Genomic DNA, 20145 nt, shown 5'->3' on the forward strand with positions numbered 1-20145 from the left:
ACACAGATCCGGGTCCATTTGCTCAAAATGTTGACCAAAGTCAACCATAATCACATTTTTAACTCTAAAGATTTCTATTTCTCATATTTTCATATAGAAGGCTTTCCAAATATAGGTCCGGACCACGCACGTAAATCAAGGTAGGGTAATAAGGAGGCTTTTGGGTCATCACATTGTCTACCTCTAAAACAATCGTTCGTCCCCGAACGGACATAAGAAGGAAGTACTTGAGTCGGAAAAAAGATGGGGATAATGGCTCCGCATATCGGACTCGGACTCCCAGGTCGATGCCTCAGCGGGCTGATCTCTCCACTGAACACGGACAGAAGGAAAACTCTTCGATCTCAACTGACAAACCTGCCGGTCTAGAATAGCTACCGGGTCCTCCTTATAAGACAAGTCCTTGTCCAACTAGACAGTACTGAAATCTAACACGTGGGATGGATCACCGTGATACTTCCGAAGCATGGACACATGAAACATTGGATGCACGGCTGATAAGCTCGACGGCAATGCAAGTTTATAAGCCACCTCTCCCACTCGATCCAGAATCTCAAACGGGCCAATGAACCTAGGGCTAAGCTTGCCCTTCTTCCCAAATCTCATCACGCCCTTCATAGGTGACACTCGAAGCAATACTCGCTCACCGACCATGAATGCCAAGTCACAAACCTTGCGGTCAGCATAACTCTTTTTCCTGGACTGAGCTGTATGAAACCTATCCTGAATGATCCTTACCTTGTCCAAGGCATCCTGAACCAGATCCATACCCAACAACCGAGCCTCTCCTAGCTCAAACCATCCAACCGGAGACCGACATCGCCTACCATACAAAGCCTCATACGGAGCCATCTGAATACTTGACTGGTAGCTATTGTTGTAGGCAAACTCTGCTAAAGGCGGAAACTGATCCCACAAGCCTCCAAAGTCAATAACACAAGCTCAGAGCATATCCTCCAAAATCTGAATAGTGTGCTTAGACTGCCCGTCCGTCTGAGGATGAAACGATGTGCTCAACTCAACCTGTGTGCCCAACTCTCGCTAAACTTCCCTCCAGAAACATGAGGTAAACTGCGTACCTCGGTCCGAAATTATAGACACAGGCACACCATGAAGGCGAACAATCTATTGGATATAGATCTTAGCTAACCTCTCAGAAGAATATGAGACTACCACAGGAATGAAATGCGCTAACTTGGTCAGCCTATCAACAATAACCCACACTGCATCGAACTTCCTGCGAGTTTATGGGAGTCCAACAACGAAATCCATAGTTATTCGCTCCCACTTCCACTCGGGAAGCTCAATTCTCTAAAATGAACCACCGGGCCTCTGATGATCGTACTTAACCTGCTGACAATTCAAACACCGAGCCACATATGCAACGATATCCTTCTTCATTCTACGCCACCAATAATGTTGCCGCAAATCCTGATACATCTTTGTCGCGCCCGGATGAATAGAGTACCGGGAGCTATGGGCCTCCTCTAAAATCAACTCTCGGAGCCCATCCACATTAGGCACACAAACTCGACCCTGCAATCTCAAAGTTCCATCATCATCTAAGGTAACATGCTTGGCACCTCCGCGCTGCACTGTATCTCTAAGGACACACAAATAGGGATCATCATATTGCCGATCTCGGATACGCTCCAATAATGAAGAACGAGCGACTGTGCAAGCCAACACATGACTAGGCTCGGAAATATCCAACCTCACAAACTGATTGGCCAAAGCCTAAACATCCAAAGCAAGTGGTCTCTCACCGACCGGAATATAAGCAAGATTGCCCATACTGGCTGACTTCCTACTCAAAGCATCGGCCACCACATTGGCCTTTCCCGGATGATATAAGATAGTGATATCATAATCCTTCAACAACACCAACCACCTCTTCTACCTCAAATTCAACTCTTTTTGCTTGAACAAATGCTGAAGACTCTTGTGATCCATGAACACCTCACATGCCACGCCATACAGATAATGCCTCCAAATCTTCAATGCGTGAACAATGGTTGCCAACTCCAAATTATGAACCGGATAGTTCTTCTCATGAATCTTCAACTACTGCGAAGCATAGGCAATGGCCTTGCCAATCTGCATCAACACTGCACCAAGCCCAATATGAGATGCATCACAATAAACTGTATAAGGCCTTAAACCTGTGGGCAAAACCAACACCGGTGTCGTAGTCAAAACTATCTTGAGCTTCTAAAAGCTCACCTCACACTCATCCGACCATATGAACGGGGCACCCTTCTAGGTCAGCCTAGTCATCGGGGTTGCGATAGATGAAAATCCATCTACAAACCGACGATAGTAGCCTACCAATCCCAAGAAACTCCGAATCTCTGTAGCTGATGCTGGTCTAGGCCAGTCCTTAACTGCCTCAATCTTCTTCGGATCAACCTGAATACCCTCTGCTGATACAACATGACCCAGAAATGCAACTGAACTCAACCAGAACTCACTTTGAGATTTTAGCTTATAACTGACTATCCCTCAAGGTCTGAAAAACCACTCTAAGATGATGCTCGTGCTCCTCCCGGCTGCAGGAATAAATCAAAATATCATCAATGAAGACTATCACGAACGAATCCAGATAAAGCATGAACACTCAGTTCATTAAATCCATAAAAGCTGATGGGGTATTTGTAAACCCGAATGAAATCACCAAGAACTCATAATGCCCGTACCGAGTGTGGAAAGCTGTCTTAGGGACATCGGATGCCCTAATCCTCAACTGAGGGTATCCAGATCTCAAGTCAATCTTCGAAAATGCTTTGGCACCCTGAATCTGATCAAAAAAATCATCAATTCTCGGCAATGGATACTTATTCTTGATTGTAACCTTGTTCAACTGCCGGTAATCAATACACATTCTCAATCGACCCATCCTTCTTCTTAACAAACAACACCAGTGCACCCCAATGCGAAACACTGGGTCTAATAAAACCCTTCTCAAGCAAGTCTTGCAACTGTTCCTTCAACTCAGGCGGGGCCGTACGATACAGCGGGATAGAAATGAGCTGAGTTCTCGGAGCCAAATCAATGCAAAAGTCAATATCCCTATCGGGTGACATACCCGATAGGTCTGAAAGAAATACCTCAGCGAACTCATGGACAACAGGCACAAATTCAATAGAAGGAATCTCCGCACTAGAATCACGAACATAAGCCAAATAGGATAAAAAACCTTCTCGACCATACGTCGAGCCTTCACATAGAAGATAACACTACGGGTAGAATGACCAGGAGTCCCTCTCCACACTAAACAAGGTAAACCCGGTAAGGCTGAGATCACAGTCTTACCATGACAGTCCAAGATAGCGTGGTAAGATGATAACCAGTCCATCCCCAATATGACAACGAAATCAACCATGTCCAAAAGAAGCAAATCTACACGAGTCTCAAGACCTCCAATCACAACTATACTTGATCAACGAACACGATCCACCACAATAGAATCACCCACCGGTGTAGATACATAAATAAGGGCACTCAAAGAACCATTAGGCATGACCAGATGTGGCGCAAAATAAACCGAAGCTTCTCTACTACAAACTGGAACAATACCTACACCTTTAATACATCTACCTCCACCTCTAGCATCTCCACTTTCACCTCTAATACCGCCACCTGCACCTCTAATACCTCTACCTCCACCTCTAGCATCTCCACCTACACCTCTAATACCGCCACCGCCACCTCTAGCTAACTGAGCGGGCTGGACGAGTCCCTTAATGAACCTCCTCGCTCTCTCTCTCTCAGTGGGAAGCATGATAAGAGCATGAAGAGCCAAGTTGATGAATTTGATCTCGTACTGAGTAACAGTCATAGAACCCTACTAGAGACACTCAAACTGCCTCTGATAGGCCTCTCACTGAGTGATGGGGAGAAACTTCTCCAGAAATAGCTGTGTGAATTGTTCTGAAGTCAAAGCTGATGACCTAAATGGTGTAGCCAATCAATAATCTCTCCAACAGGTCTTGGCGGATCCAGACAAGCGAAAGGTAGCAAAATCGACCACATTGGTCTCCACGATCCACATGTTCCTGAGAACCTCATGACAGCTGTCTAGATAATCCTAGGGATCCTCAGTAGATACACCGTTGAATATAGTAGTGAAGAGTTTGGTAAAACTTATCCAACCTCCACAAAGCCTCCGAAGACGTAGCTGATCTATCATCGGTCTGTGCTGCTGCTCGGCTGAAGAAACGGTACATGACCTCGCCATTCGCGAAAGGACAAGAGTAGAGGTTTCAATTTAACATTGAGAGAACAAAATTGCACGACAGGGAAGAATAGAAGTGAAACTTTTCCTAACTCTGTAGCCTCTAGGATAAATATAGACGTCTCTATACCGATCCCTCAGACTATACTAAGTTTGTTTGTGAACTGTGAGACCCATGTAATCTAGAGCTCTGATACCAACTTGTAACAACCCGGATTTCCCACCCTCGGGAGTCGTGATGGCGCCTACTAATGTGAGCTAGGCAAGCCAATCCTTAACTGCTTACTTCATTAACAATTATTTCTTTTAAAAAAATTCAATGATAGCATGAAAACAGCGGAATTAAATAAATAAGCGGAAGACCTAAATTAAATAAGCTGAATAATAATGCGAAAGTCAACATATGCCTCTACCCAAGAACTGGTGTCATATCACTCACGAACTACTAAGAGTACTAAATACAACCGTTTGAAAGAAATATAACACTGTTTGTCTCGAAATATATGAGATAACAGAATGAACATAAGCTAGAGGAGACGTCGGGCATGCGGACGCCTGCAAGGCTACCTCGGTGTCAATGGACTGAAGGCTGGCTCCCGCGCTACTGCTGTTGTCCAAGACCTGGATCTGTGATAAAGAGCATAGAGTGTAGTAACAACACAACCGACCCCATGTACTGGCAAGTGTCCAGCCTAACCTCGGCAAAGTAGTGACGAGGCTAGGACCAGACTCCAAATAGACCTATCCAATTCATATACATATATATATACAACAGAAAAGAGATACAGAAATAACCAGTCTATGTGGGAGGGGGAAACATATTGTGGGGAGATAACAGTTTCAAATAGAAATCCTCAATAACAAAAAGAAGCAGCAAAGCCAGAATATCACAAGAATCAAAAGTCAACAATTTGCACGGCATCACCCTTCGTGCTTTTACTCTCATTCTCACTAAAACAATACACGGCATCACCCTTCGTGATTTACGCTCTTCCTCACCCAAACAACAATCACAAGGCAAATAGGGTAAGGGAAATCTATAACCTTGAAGTAAAGCAAATAACAACACGTAATGAAAGAAACAACATAACTCGGATATCAACAAGGAATCATAAATCAACAAATGTGCGGCATCACTCTTCGTGCTTTTACTCTCGTCCTTACCAAAACAATCATATAATAAAAATATGCACGACATCACCCTTCGTGGTTTACTCTCTTTCCTCACCATATAATCAATAAAATCGGCACGGAACGGTACATCGTGCGGTACGGCATCACCCTTAGTGCTTTACACTCTTTCCTCACAATAGCAAATAATGCACAGCATCACCCTTCGTACTTTACACTCTTTTCTCACAATAGCAAACAATGCACGGCATCACCCTTCGCACTTTACACTCTTCCTTACCTAAACAACAATCACAAACAAAGGGGCAAGGGAGTAGACAAATAATGGTAGAAATTCCGGCAAGGGAATACAATTAAAGGTCTGAAAGAAATAAATACAACACTGTCTCTGGAAATGCAAGAAAGAAATAGGAATAGTAGATAGAAGGAGACACCAAGGCCTACGGACGCCTGCAGGACTACCTGGGGTCACCTGATGAGCAAGAATCAGCAATCATACTGTGGTCCGAAGTTTACAACACTGGGGTCTGCATAAAAGAGTGCAGAGTATAGTATCAGCACAACCGACCCCATGTGCTGGTAAGTGCCTAGCCTAACCTCGGCGAAGTGGTGACGAGGCTAGGACCAGACTACCAAATAAACCAGTGCAATTTAACTATATACAATAGAAAAGAAGTACAGAGAAACAGTCATATACAGTCAAGTATGGGAGGGGGAAAACATACTGTGGGGAAACATCGAATAGTAACAGAAGAGCAACAAATAAATATGAGGATCACCACAGTTTAATTAAAAATAGGAAGGGGAAATCATACTGCGGGGTACAACAAGTATCAACAGGAAACCAATAATTTAGTAGAGAAATCATAACATAGTTATCAATAAAAATTAGGAAATCAAAGACAAATGCACGGCATCACCCTTCGTGCTTTTACTCTCTCTCACCAAAACAATACACGACATCACCCTTCGTGCTTTAACACTCTCTCACCAAAACAATACACGACATCACCCTTCGTGCTTTACACTTTTCCTCTTCCAAATAATAATCACAAGGCAAATATGGTAAGGGAATCTATAACCTCGAAATAAAATCAAATAACAACAGAAAATTAGTAAATAAACGTAAAGGACAACATAACTCAATTATCAGCAAGAATCAGGGAAACCAAGGACAAGTGCACGGCACTACCCTTCGTGATTTTACTCTCGTCCTCACCATAAGAATCAATACAATAGACACGGAATGGTACATCGTGCGATACGGCACCACCCTTCGTACTTTACACTCTTTCCTCACCATAAAATCAATATAATAGGCACGGAATGGTACATCGTGCGGTACGACACCACCCTTCGTGCTTTACACTCTTTTTTCACAATAATACAAACAACGCACAGCACCACCATTCGTGCTTTAACTCTCTTCCTCACCCAAACAACAATCACAAGCAATAGGGCAAGGAAATAAAGGAAATTTGCAATAAGAATCCCGGCAAAGGAGCAACAAGTCAACAATTAAATCCTAGCAAGGGAACAACATCAATAACATCCACATCCTGGCAAGGGAGATAACAAATAAATCAACAATAGTCCGGCAAGTATGACAACATAATGATCTCTTCTCTTTTTTCACTTTTACTTCACAATTCACTTCACAACTCGAGTCAATGCTCTAGAGGTTCAATTATTACTTATACCTTCACACCTCGAGCCAATGCTCTAAAAGTTCAATTGTCACTTATACTTTCACAATTCGTCATACAACTTGAGTCAATGCTCCTCAATGTTCATAGGTCACAATTCTTTCCACAAACTTTATACAACAATTAGAAACCATCGCCAAGGCATGAAAGATACAACGAAGTCATGATAATCACAATATAAAGACTCACGATCATGCTAGACATTAACGTATAGATACTCGTCACCATGCCTATAAGTCGTACTCAACAATTACCACATAGCAAATAAGACTCAACTCCTAATCCATGTCACACCTCCTTTTTATGCACCCGAAGGTAGTACAAGGGAGTTTTTTCAATTTAAGTGACATTATTCGAAATATGATTATTTTATTTATTTATTTATTATTCTAAGTCACCACTTGGAATGGTTTATTTTCTGGTGTCCCAAGTCACCGGTTTATTTTAAAATCCCAAATCGAGAAAAAATCGACTTTCCTTTTGAAGTCTGTGAACCAAAAATTCTGAATAAGGAATTCTGTTAACCCAAGGGAAGGTGTTAGGCACCCCCGGATTTCGTGGTTCTAGCACGGTCACTTAAACTATCATAATTGGTCTATTATCTGATTTTAATACATGTTTAACCTATGGTGCAATTTTTAACTTATTAACCGCTTTAATTAATTTTAGGAAGATTCAACGTCATCTAAAATATGTCTTTGAACCACTTCACATGAAATGCACCCGCTATCCACGACACATTTTATTTAACGTTGTTGAGATTTGGATTTGGGTCATATGAAATGCATACCCGAGTTTAGGAAAGTAATTTTTAAAATAGCGCGCCTAAAGCAATGTTGCGACCAAAACACTCACGCAAGTGCACGCGATCGACAAGTAATATAGTAGTAAGTAAAGTATCGTTCCCACGAGGAATTGTGATCAACTTCTCGACTGATGTAGACTCAAACAATTTTCAATTCAAGTTAAATTATCACAAAATATATAAAGAACCAATTTACAACGTACTTAATAATTGCACAATAATTCAACAGAAAATTACTACACCAATTTCACAATATGTTTATAACAATTTGGATAAATATATTCCCGGGTCATGGACTTGCTAGAAATTATGCTACTATTTTAGCTTTAGATTAATTAATTGAATTATCCGGGTTATTGATTATAAGGTTAATAATATTCATAAGAATCTTTCGAGTTCTTATGCATCTATTCAAGTTAAACTAATACTTATATGTCTATGGTATTAATATTAGCAAGAATGAATTTACAACTCCTATTTTTCAACCAAACAAGGCAATTAAGTATATGTCTATCTTAATTGCAAATCTTTCACCCGATGCCCAGGATTCGGATCTTGCTCTATTTGATTCTATATGCAATCAAGAATTTCCTTTTTCAAGTTTAACTCAAGATTCGTAAATAATATTTTACTGTTAGCTACGCAGTAAAATAATTAGAAGCAGAATCAAATAAACAACCCATAACGATAGATTCAAGATCTTCAATCTAAGCTTCAAATAGCATAATTATCTAACATCCATGACCCAAGAATATTAGAGTTTTTTAGCTACTCATAATTATACAAATAACAACAATAAAAATCTTTAAACATAATATACGTAAATACTAGGAGAAGGTTTAGAAAAACTCTTTCAATCTTTGCTCCAAGTTGATGTTCCTATTGATTTTTGATAGTTGAAGATGAGTTTCCTCCTCCTTCTCTCTCTAAAAATCAGATCTTCCACTCTCCATCTGCTTAACTCCAATAATGGAGTTCTTGCTTTATGTAAATTGAGTGGGATTAAGAAGAAATTCCAATTTTACCCCTTTAAACAACATTTCCCGAAATCCAGTTGTCCCATATTCTTGATTCTTTTCTTGTTCTTCCACCATAATTAATTTCGAGGGGGTTTTCATTTATTGATCCAAAATGGTTCCAATCATATTTGATTTACGTAATATATGCTTCTTTACCTGAAATGTATACAATTCACTATTAAAGCCCATAATTCATCAATTAATCACAATATATCATTGGAATATCATCAAGCAGAAGCATAAACAATAGCTAAATCACCCAGATTTCGCTTATTATCAAGCAACTACGCACTTTCAACTTTGCGAGGGCCATGGAAAATTTAACTAAATGGTGCACCTCGATTTCTAAGGATTAAAATATAATTAAGCGAGGGCCATGCATTTTGAGATTTTGTTTGGCACGGCACACCTCGATTCCAATTTTTAAAGGAAATTCAAACTAAATTTTTCAGGGCCATAAACTATATCTTGTTAAATATGGCACACCTCAAATCTAATTGTCTAAAATATTTCTTATTTAAGGTTACGAGGGCCATAAGCTATTTGCGTTATATAATATGGCTCACCTCAATTGAATAAGGACCTAATCAATTAAACGCTAAATGAAATTGGGGTTTTTACTCAAACTAGCTAAAAGGCTTGCATAAAGAAAGATTAATTATTTAAACAAGGGGGGTTTGGGCCAGCACAAACGATTAATGGTTCAACAAGAGCGAAGTGGGTCCAAATCCCATTCGCAAGTGCCTTCAGGTTTGGGCCCAAGAATGAGCCCAATTTTCGGGACCCTGAAGTTAATGAGTGCAGGACTCAACATCGAGTCCCCATAGCGCACAGGCATTGACTGAAGTCGCAAGGGTTCAACGTAAATCCAAATGGCTATCAGTGGAAACAGTGTATATACAATCAGCTCTTGAATCCACCTTTAACTACTCAATAGTCAATTATATAAGATTTAGCAATGACATGATTTTGAAAACAATCGAAAGTCCAATTTTGAGAACTATGCAGTATGAAACTTTAACTTTCAAAGCCTCAAACTAACTTAAAATAATGACATGGGAATTTAAACCTCAATTAAATCTCATACTAACAGAACCTGTAGGATTAACCTTAAACAATCATGATTTTAACGCATCAGCCTAATCACATAACATTCAAACAACAACAAATGATTCAACACTGGCCTAAATATTACGGCAAATACAACCTTAACCATTTATTTTACTTATAGCCACTTTCAAACAAATCTGATGACTTAAACAGAAGGATTTACATGCTTAAAGCTTCGACCTCATGCTATGTCATCTTTTCATGATCAATCTATTAATCAAAACAGTTCTAAAACTAAATATTACAGTTACATATGAGATTGAAGAGAGAAGAAATAAGATTAAACAACAAATAACATCAGTTCCAAGTCCCAACTTCATAATACAACTAAGTGAAGTCCATGGTTCCAAAAATACCTGGAAAATGCCAAAAGGAAAAGGAAAAGGGAGTGAGGGGGCAGTGTAAGCACGTGATTTTTGCCCTATATGAGAATTACTCCCAAAAAATTCAAAAATAAAATGATTTTTCTTGGTGTGCCATTTTGTGATATTTTGTGACATTTTGAATAATTATTTGTATTTGTCTGTGCGTGTTTATTTGATAAATTAATAAAAAATACAAAAATATGTCGCATTTTGCATGTAGGATTTAATTCTATAGTTGTTAGTAATTAAATTTGTTTTACAAAAATTTAAAAATTACAAAAATAAGCATCGTTTGCATTTTTAGCATTTAATGTCCAAATATACAATTTTATGCTTAATTAATACTTAATTGTGCGTTAATTGTTATTGGGAGTTAATTTGCGCTTTTATAACTTAATTTAATTCTTAATAATAGTTTAAGTATTTTTATAATTTAGTTTTAGAGAAATAAAAGAAGAAAAGAAAGCAAAAATATAAAGAAAGTCGGAATTAGGCCTCTTCTTCAATTTCAAGCCACAAGCCCAAAAAAATGGCCCAATCTTCCCTACGACCCAGTCCATTTCGAACTGGGTCGACCCAGTCCATAACCCAAAAGACTCAAACCCCATTTGTCTTTCATTTTTACAAAACAAAAACAAAACAAAAAAAAAGAAAGAAAAAAACCTCAAAAACCACCAACGCGACTTCATCCTTCTCGCCGTGTCGCGTCGTTTTTTTACTGTTGCTGCACCCTTTTCTCGACACATCTGCTGCTTCAGTGATTGCCATGGCCGTGCTTTAGTTCCTGGACAACTACGCAGTCGATGCCTTGTCGCCGCTACAGCTCCGCTCGTTGCCATGGCTGCTGTCGCGACTGCGTCTTCTCTTCGTCGCCGGTTGTCGCAGCTACTCCCTCCATCGTGCTGCTGTCGATGCTGCTGCTTCTGTTTCAATCAAATGACCAAACGAACACAGCCATGGACGAGCTTCGACGTCGACCATGTCGTCGTCCATGGCTGTCCGCGACGTGTTGCTGCCTTCGCTGCCGGATTGCTGCTGCCGATGCCGTGTTGCCGCTGCTGCTGCCACTGCTGCCCGTTTTCTTCTTCGCAGCTGCTCCATCGCGGCTGACCATGGACGAGCTTGCTCGTCGCTGCTGCGTTTTCTTCATCTTTCACTGATGCTTGTTGCTTCGTCGTCTTCAAGTCCGTTTATGTCCAAGTTTCGTTGGTTTCGTTTAGAGTTCGTTCGATGTTCGTCATTGGTCATTTACGGTTAGTTGTTCTAAGTTTATTTTCATCCATAATTTGTTTGATATTTTCAGATTTGAAATTAGTATAAGTTTGTTTCATTTTTCATATTTATTTTTAGATAAAAATGGTTAGTTTAATTATATTGTTGATAGATTTGAATTGAAGATTCAATTAAATTATTTTTTCAGTTTGAGAAGATTTAGTTTTAATATAGAAAAGTGTTAGCTTAAATCGTTTAAATCCGTTGATTGTTGTTAATATAGATTTAATTCGTGTTTCATCTTGTTTGAAGTTCGTTTTTAATTCAGTGATTTAATGTGAAGTTATGTTTTGGTTTTAATTTTTGGATCATGCATATTTGTTATAATTTTGTTGGATTTAATTTAAAAAAGATTAATTGATTATTTGAAGATTAGTAATTTGAATATGTTTATTTGTTTTGTTTAAGTTTAATTCGAAGTTGAATAAAGCTTGTTTGTTATTGTTGTTAAAGTAGATTCATTCATGTTCCTACTTTGTTTGGATGATCTTGAATCCGAATTTTATATAGTTTGATTTCTTGTTTACCATTTATGATTATTGCTTGAATTGTTCTCATAATCTTGTTTAAAGTTTAATATAAGAATTGTTTGTTGTAATGTTGTTAGAGTTGATGTTAAGTTCAATATTATTGAATTTAAGAATCTGAATATACTTGTTTGATTGTTGTTGTTGTTTAAATCCGAAAAATAGGTTTGTTGTTGCCAAAAATATTGTTCAATCAAATTTTGGTTGTTCTTGGTTGTTCAATTTATGTTCATATGATTTGTTGTTGAAATGTTGTTAAAATCATGTTCATGTGATATTGTTGTTATGATGTTCATCCATGTTCATATTGTTGTTTGAACATTGTTAGAAATTGATCATATTGACTATATTTTGGTTATGTTTGATTAAATGATGTGTTATAGCTGATGGGTAGTTTGGTAAATTTGTAATACGATCAGGGGTAGTTTGGTAATTTCAGTAAGGTTGGAAGGGGTAGTTTAGGAATTATACATTTTGAAATTGTTTATTTGAAGCATGGGGGACAAAATGAAATGGGGTGGGTTGTGATATGATTATTTAATATAAAGGGGGGACAAGATTTAAATTAAAGGGGAATCTTGCATTATTTTAAATAAAGCATGGGGGACAAAATATAATGGGGTGGTGTGATATATTTATTTAATGTAATGGGGATGAGTGGGAAGATAATGGGTTTGGTAGAGAAAGTGATTGATTTGAATTGATTTATGGGATGGGATATATATATGTGAAGTCTTGAACATAAGAAAAACAGACAGAAAAAAAGAGATTGAAAAAAAAAGGCTGAACATTTATTCCGAAAAAAAAAAACATTGAAACTCTCAAGAAAAGAAAAAACATACAAAGAAAAAAAATTTGAAAATTAGAAGAGAAAGTAGTACACACCTGAGAAATATTCTGGTATACAGGTGTAGAAATTAAGGGTTGAAGATTAACTAGCCTTTCAAAAATCTGAAAATTTCCTTTGGTTTCTGTCCATTATTTTCGGCATTCCTGGATTTTATTTTGAATTTTTCAAAGCTGTCACTGGGATTTTTGTTGACTGGTTATTGCTGGTTATTGTTGCTGTTGCTGTGTTACGTATTACGTTGCTGACTTTCTTCTTCTTATATTGACAATATCAGGTACACAACTGTAATTTTGGCATTTTGTAAGCTGAAATGAAGAATGGAGTGTTAAATTTTTAATTTAGTTTAATTTAATTTTTGTATTGTATTTAGGTTATTCATGTATTATTATTCTGTAAATCACTGTCATCGGCATAACTAGGCATATTATAGCGACATATTAAATAACGCCTTTACCAGATTATTAGGAAATATATTTAAGCCTGATTATTAATTAAAACTGTTTAATAAAAAAAATAGAAGAAATAACGTAAAAATGGCGTTATTGAATCAGTTTGGCAAAAAATTAACTAAGTTCCTTATGCAGAAGGTTTTTCATCAACGATAAGTTAATCCGAATCATGTAGTTAATTTCAGTTATAACATGAATTAGTTTGCAAACAAGTATTAGGACATGATGAATTAAAACAAAGTTAGTTAATGTTAAATTGTTTAAATTTTTAGAAATATGATTTAGTACTCAAGTTTTTATTTTTATTTCTTTCAATTTTCAGTATTTGCAAATAATTAGTTTCAATAAGCTTAAGTCTTACTAATAATTTGAATTTTAATCCAACTATGGGATAATTAGTTTTTTTTTTTTTTTTTACTTTCCGATAATTCCATGTTGTATCTATGATTATAATTTTATTATTTTCTGCTAATATTTGTTTTTCCCTTCTATTTAATATGTCATTTTCAAGAATGTAGATATTGATTTTATATTTATAAAAAAACTTAGTAATAATAAAAAGGTAGTCATTAGGGATACTATTAAAGGAGTTCGCTAAAAATAAATAGATGTAAATAATACAAATGTATAGGATTCTCCATTCTCATTTATTTATTTAATTATTAAAAAAAAATTACTTAGAATTAGGGATGGATTGTTTAGTGAATTTCACTTCCTTCCCCAAAGATGATGACGCGTTAGACTCTTTAGGCGCGATTTAATTAATTTTACCTTCTTAAACTCGGATGCGCATTTCATGCGACCCAAATCTAAATCCTAAAACATCAAATAAAATATGTTTCGTATTGTGGGTGCATTTCATGTGACACAATCCAAAGATATGTTTTAAGCGATGTTCACATTCCTAAAAAAATAATAATTATAATAATAAAGCGGTAAAAAGATAAAATTTGCACATGGTTCATAATTGTATTAAAAATCAGATAAATAAGCCGAATATAACAGTTGAGCGACCGTGCTAGAACCACGGAACTCGGGAATGCCTAACACCTTCTCCCGGGTTAACAGAATTCCTTATCCGGATTTCTGGTACGCAGACTGTAATATAGAGTCATTCTTTTCCTCGATTCGGGATTAAAATTGGTGACTTGGGACACCCTAAATCTCCCAAGTGGCGACTCTGAAATAATTAAACCAATCCCGTTTCGACTGTGAAATAATTTGTTTGATATTTTCAGATTTGAAATTAGTATAAGTTTGTTTCATTTTTCATATTTATTTTTAGATAAAAATGGTTAGTTTAATTATATTGTTGATAGATTTGAATTGAAGATTCAATTAAATTATTTTTTCAGTTTGAGAAGATTTAGTTTTAATATAGAAAAGTGTTAGCTTAAATCGTTTAAATCCGTTGATTGTTGTTAATATAGATTTAATTCGTGTTTCATCTTGTTTGAAGTTCGTTTTTAATTCAGTGATTTAATGTGAAGTTATGTTTTGGTTTTAATTTTTGGATCATGCATATTTGTTATAATTTTGTTGGATTTAATTTAAAAAAGATTAATTGATTATTTGAAGATTAGTAATTTGAATATGTTTATTTGTTTTGTTTAAGTTTAATTCGAAGTTGAATAAAGCTTGTTTGTTATTGTTGTTAAAGTAGATTCATTCATGTTCCTACTTTGTTTGGATGATCTTGAATCCGAATTTTATATAGTTTGATTTCTTGTTTACCATTTATGATTATTGCTTGAATTGTTCTCATAATCTTGTTTAAAGTTTAATATAAGAATTGTTTGTTGTAATGTTGTTAGAGTTGATGTTAAGTTCAATATTATTGAATTTAAGAATCTGAATATACTTGTTTGATTGTTGTTGTTGTTTAAATCCGAAAAATAGGTTTGTTGTTGCCAAAAATATTGTTCAATCAAATTTTGGTTGTTCTTGGTTGTTCAATTTATGTTCATATGATTTGTTGTTGAAATGTTGTTAAAATCATGTTCATGTGATATTGTTGTTATGATGTTCATCCATGTTCATATTGTTGTTTGAACATTGTTAGAAATTGATCATATTGACTATATTTTGGTTATGTTTGATTAAATGATGTGTTATAGCTGATGGGTAGTTTGGTAAATTTGTAATACGATCAGGGGTAGTTTGGTAATTTCAGTAAGGTTGGAAGGGGTAGTTTAGGAATTGTACATTTTGAAATTGTTTATTTGAAGCATGGGGGACAAAATGAAATGGGGTGGGTTGTGATATGATTATTTAATATAAAGGGGGGACAAGATTTAAATTAAAGGGGAATCTTGCATTATTTTAAATAAAGCATGGGGGACAAAATATAATGGGGTGGTGTGATATATTTATTTAATGTAATGGGGATGAGTGGGAAGATAATGGGTTTGGTAGAGAAAGGGATTGATTTGAATTGATTTATGGGATGGGATATATATATGTGAAGTCTTGAACATAAGAAAAAAAAATACAGACAGAAAAAAAGAGATTGAAATAACATTGCAGTCCAACGGTAGTCCCAGCTACCAAAATTTCCCGAACTACATTGACCTGATTCCTGTTTAGCCCAGGATATGTAGGAAACCTTTGAAGCAAAGGTTCGGTCAAATCTTTTTCAAAAAAAATGCTTCAACGGAGTACGCGAATGGGCAAAAATCGCTCGCTTTATCTTTGCACGAAAACCCTTCGTGTATCCGGGCAAAGAGGGGCAGCTGTAAGCACGTGATTTTTGCCCTATATGAGAATTACTCCCAAAAAATTCAAAAATAAAATGATTTTTCTTGGTGTGCCATTTTGTGATATTTTGTGACATTTTGAATAATTATTTGTATTTGTCTGTGCGTGTTTATTTGATAAATTAATAAAAAATACAAAAATATGTCGCATTTTGCATGTAGGATTTAATTCTATAGTTGTTAGTAATTAAATTTGTTTTACAAAAATTTAAAAATTACAAAAATAAGCATCGTTTGCATTTTTAGCATTTAATGTCCAAATATACAATTTTATGCTTAATTAATACTTAATTGTGCGTTAATTGTTATTGGGAGTTAATTTGCGCTTTTATAACTTAATTTAATTCTTAATAATAGTTTAAGTATTTTTATAATTTAGTTTTAGAGAAATAAAAGAAGAAAAGAAAGCAAAAATATAAAGAAAGTCGGAATTAGGCCTCTTCTTCAATTTCAAGCCACAAGCCCAAAAAAATGGCCCAATCTTCCCTACGACCCAGTCCATTTCGAACTGGGTCGACCCAGTCCATAACCCAAAAGACTCAAACCCCATTTGTCTTTCATTTTTACAAAACAAAAACAAAACAAAAAAAAAAGAAAGAAAAAACCCTAAAAAACCACCAACGCGACTTCATCCTTCTCGCCGTGTCGCGTCGTTTTTTTTACTGTTGCTGCACCCTTTTCTCGACACATCTGCTGCTTCAGTGATTGCCATGGCCGTGCTTTAGTTCCTGGACAACTACGCAGTCGATGCCTTGTCGCCGCTACAGCTCCGCTCGTTGCCATGGCTGCTGTCGCGACTGCGTCTTCTCTTCGTCGCCGGTTGTCGCAGCTACTCCCTCCATCGTGCTGCTGTCGATGCTGCTGCTTCTGTTTCAATCAAATGACCAAACGAACACAGCCATGGACGAGCTTCGACGTCGACCATGTCGTCGTCCATGGCTGTCCGCGACGTGTTGCTGCCTTCGCTGCCGGATTGCTGCTGCCGATGCCGTGTTGCCGCTGCTGCTGCCACTGCTGCCCGTTTTCTTCTTCGCAGCTGCTCCATCGCGGCTGACCATGGACGAGCTTGCTCGTCGCTGCTGCGTTTTCTTCATCTTTCACTGATGCTTGTTGCTTCGTCGTCTTCAAGTCCGTTTATGTCCAAGTTTCGTTGGTTTCGTTTAGAGTTCGTTCGATGTTCGTCATTGGTCATTTACGGTTAGTTGTTCTAAGTTTATTTTCATCCATAATTTGTTTGATATTTTCAGATTTGAAATTAGTATAAGTTTGTTTCATTTTTCATATTTATTTTTAGATAAAAATGGTTAGTTTAATTATATTGTTGATAGATTTGAATTGAAGATTCAATTAAATTATTTTTTCAGTTTGAGAAGATTTAGTTTTAATATAGAAAAGTGTTAGCTTAAATCGTTTAAATCCGTTGATTGTTGTTAATATAGATTTAATTCGTGTTTCATCTTGTTTGAAGTTCGTTTTTAATTCAGTGATTTAATGTGAAGTTATGTTTTGGTTTTAATTTTTGGATCATGCATATTTGTTATAATTTTGTTGGATTTAATTTAAAAAAGATTAATTGATTATTTGAAGATTAGTAATTTGAATATGTTTATTTGTTTTGTTTAAGTTTAATTCGAAGTTGAATAAAGCTTGTTTGTTATTGTTGTTAAAGTAGATTCATTCATGTTCCTACTTTGTTTGGATGATCTTGAATCCGAATTTTATATAGTTTGATTTCTTGTTTACCATTTATGATTATTGCTTGAATTGTTCTCATAATCTTGTTTAAAGTTTAATATAAGAATTGTTTGTTGTAATGTTGTTAGAGTTGATGTTAAGTTCAATATTATTGAATTTAAGAATCTGAATATACTTGTTTGATTGTTGTTGTTGTTTAAATCCGAAAAATAGGTTTGTTGTTGCCAAAAATATTGTTCAATCAAATTTTGGTTGTTCTTGGTTGTTCAATTTATGTTCATATGATTTGTTGTTGAAATGTTGTTAAAATCATGTTCATGTGATATTGTTGTTATGATGTTCATCCATGTTCATATTGTTGTTTGAACATTGTTAGAAATTGATCATATTGACTATATTTTGGTTATGTTTGATTAAATGATGTGTTATAGCTGATGGGTAGTTTGGTAAATTTGTAATACGATCAGGGGTAGTTTGGTAATTTCAGTAAGGTTGGAAGGGGTAGTTTAGGAATTGTACATTTTGAAATTGTTTATTTGAAGCATGGGGGACAAAATGAAATGGGGTGGGTTGTGATATGATTATTTAATATAAAGGGGGGACAAGATTTAAATTAAAGGGGAATCTTGCATTATTTTAAATAAAGCATGGGGGACAAAATATAATGGGGTGGTGTGATATATTTATTTAATGTAATGGGGATGAGTGAGAAGATAATGGGTTTGGTAGAGAAAGTGATTGATTTGAATTGATTTATGGGATGGGATATATATATGTGAAGTCTTGAACATAAGAAAAACAGACAGAAAAAAAGAGATTGAAAAAAAAAGGCTGAACATTTATTCCGAAAAAAAAAACATTGAAACTCTCAAGAAAAGAAAAAACATACAAAGAAAAAAAAATTTGAAAATTAGAAGAGAAAGTAGTACACACCTGAGAAATATTCTGGTATACAGGTGTAGAAATTAAGGGTTGAAGATTAACTAGCCTTTCAAAAATCTGAAAATTTCCTTTGGTTTCTGTCCATTATTTTCGGCATTCCTGGATTTTATTTTGAATTTTTCAAAGCTGTCACTGGGATTTTTGTTGACTGGTTATTGCTGGTTATTGTTGCTGTTGCTGTGTTACGTATTACGTTGCTGACTTTCTTCTTCTTATATTGACAATATCAGGTACACAACTGTAATTTTGGCATTTTGTAAGCTGAAATGAAGAATGGAGTGTTAAATTTTTAATTTAGTTTAATTTAATTTTTGTATTGTATTTAGGTTATTCATGTATTATTATTCTGTAAATCACTGTCATCGGCATAACTAGGCATATTATAGCGACATATTAAATAACGCCTTTACCAGATTATTAGGAAATATATTTAAGCCTGATTATTAATTAAAACTGTTTAATAAAAAAAAATAGAAGAAATAACGTAAAAATGGCGTTATTGAATCAGTTTGGCAAAAAATTAACTAAGTTCCTTATGCAGAAGGTTTTTCATCAACGATAAGTTAATCCGAATCATGTAGTTAATTTCAGTTATAACATGAATTAGTTTGCAAACAAGTATTAGGACATGATGAATTAAAACAAAGTTAGTTAATGTTAAATTGTTTAAATTTTTAGAAATATGATTTAGTACTCAAGTTTTTATTTTTATTTCTTTCAATTTTCAGTATTTGCAAATAATTAGTTTCAATAAGCTTAAGTCTTACTAATAATTTGAATTTTAATCCAACTATGGGATAATTAGTTTTTTTTTTATTTTTTTTTTACTTTCCGATAATTCCATGTTGTATCTATGATTATAATTTTATTATTTTCTGCTAATATTTGTTTTTCCCTTCTATTTAATATGTCATTTTCAAGAATGTAGATATTGATTTTATATTTATAAAAAAACTTAGTAATAATAAAAAGGTAGTCATTAGGGATACTATTAAAGGAGTTCGCTAAAAATAAATAGATGTAAATAATACAAATGTATAGGATTCTCCATTCTCATTTATTTATTTAATTATTAAAAAAAAATTACTTAGAATTAGGGATGGATTGTTTAGTGAATTTCACTTCCTTCCCCAAAGATGATGACGCGTTAGACTCTTTAGGCGCGATTTAATTAATTTTACCTTCTTAAACTCGGATGCGCATTTCATGCGACCCAAATCTAAATCCTAAAACATCAAATAAAATATGTTTCGTATTGTGGGTGCATTTCATGTGACACAATCC

This window comes from Nicotiana tabacum, chromosome 1, assembly GCF_000715075.1.
Source record: "Nicotiana tabacum cultivar K326 chromosome 1, ASM71507v2, whole genome shotgun sequence".
NCBI classification, from domain to species: domain Eukaryota; kingdom Viridiplantae; phylum Streptophyta; class Magnoliopsida; order Solanales; family Solanaceae; genus Nicotiana; species Nicotiana tabacum.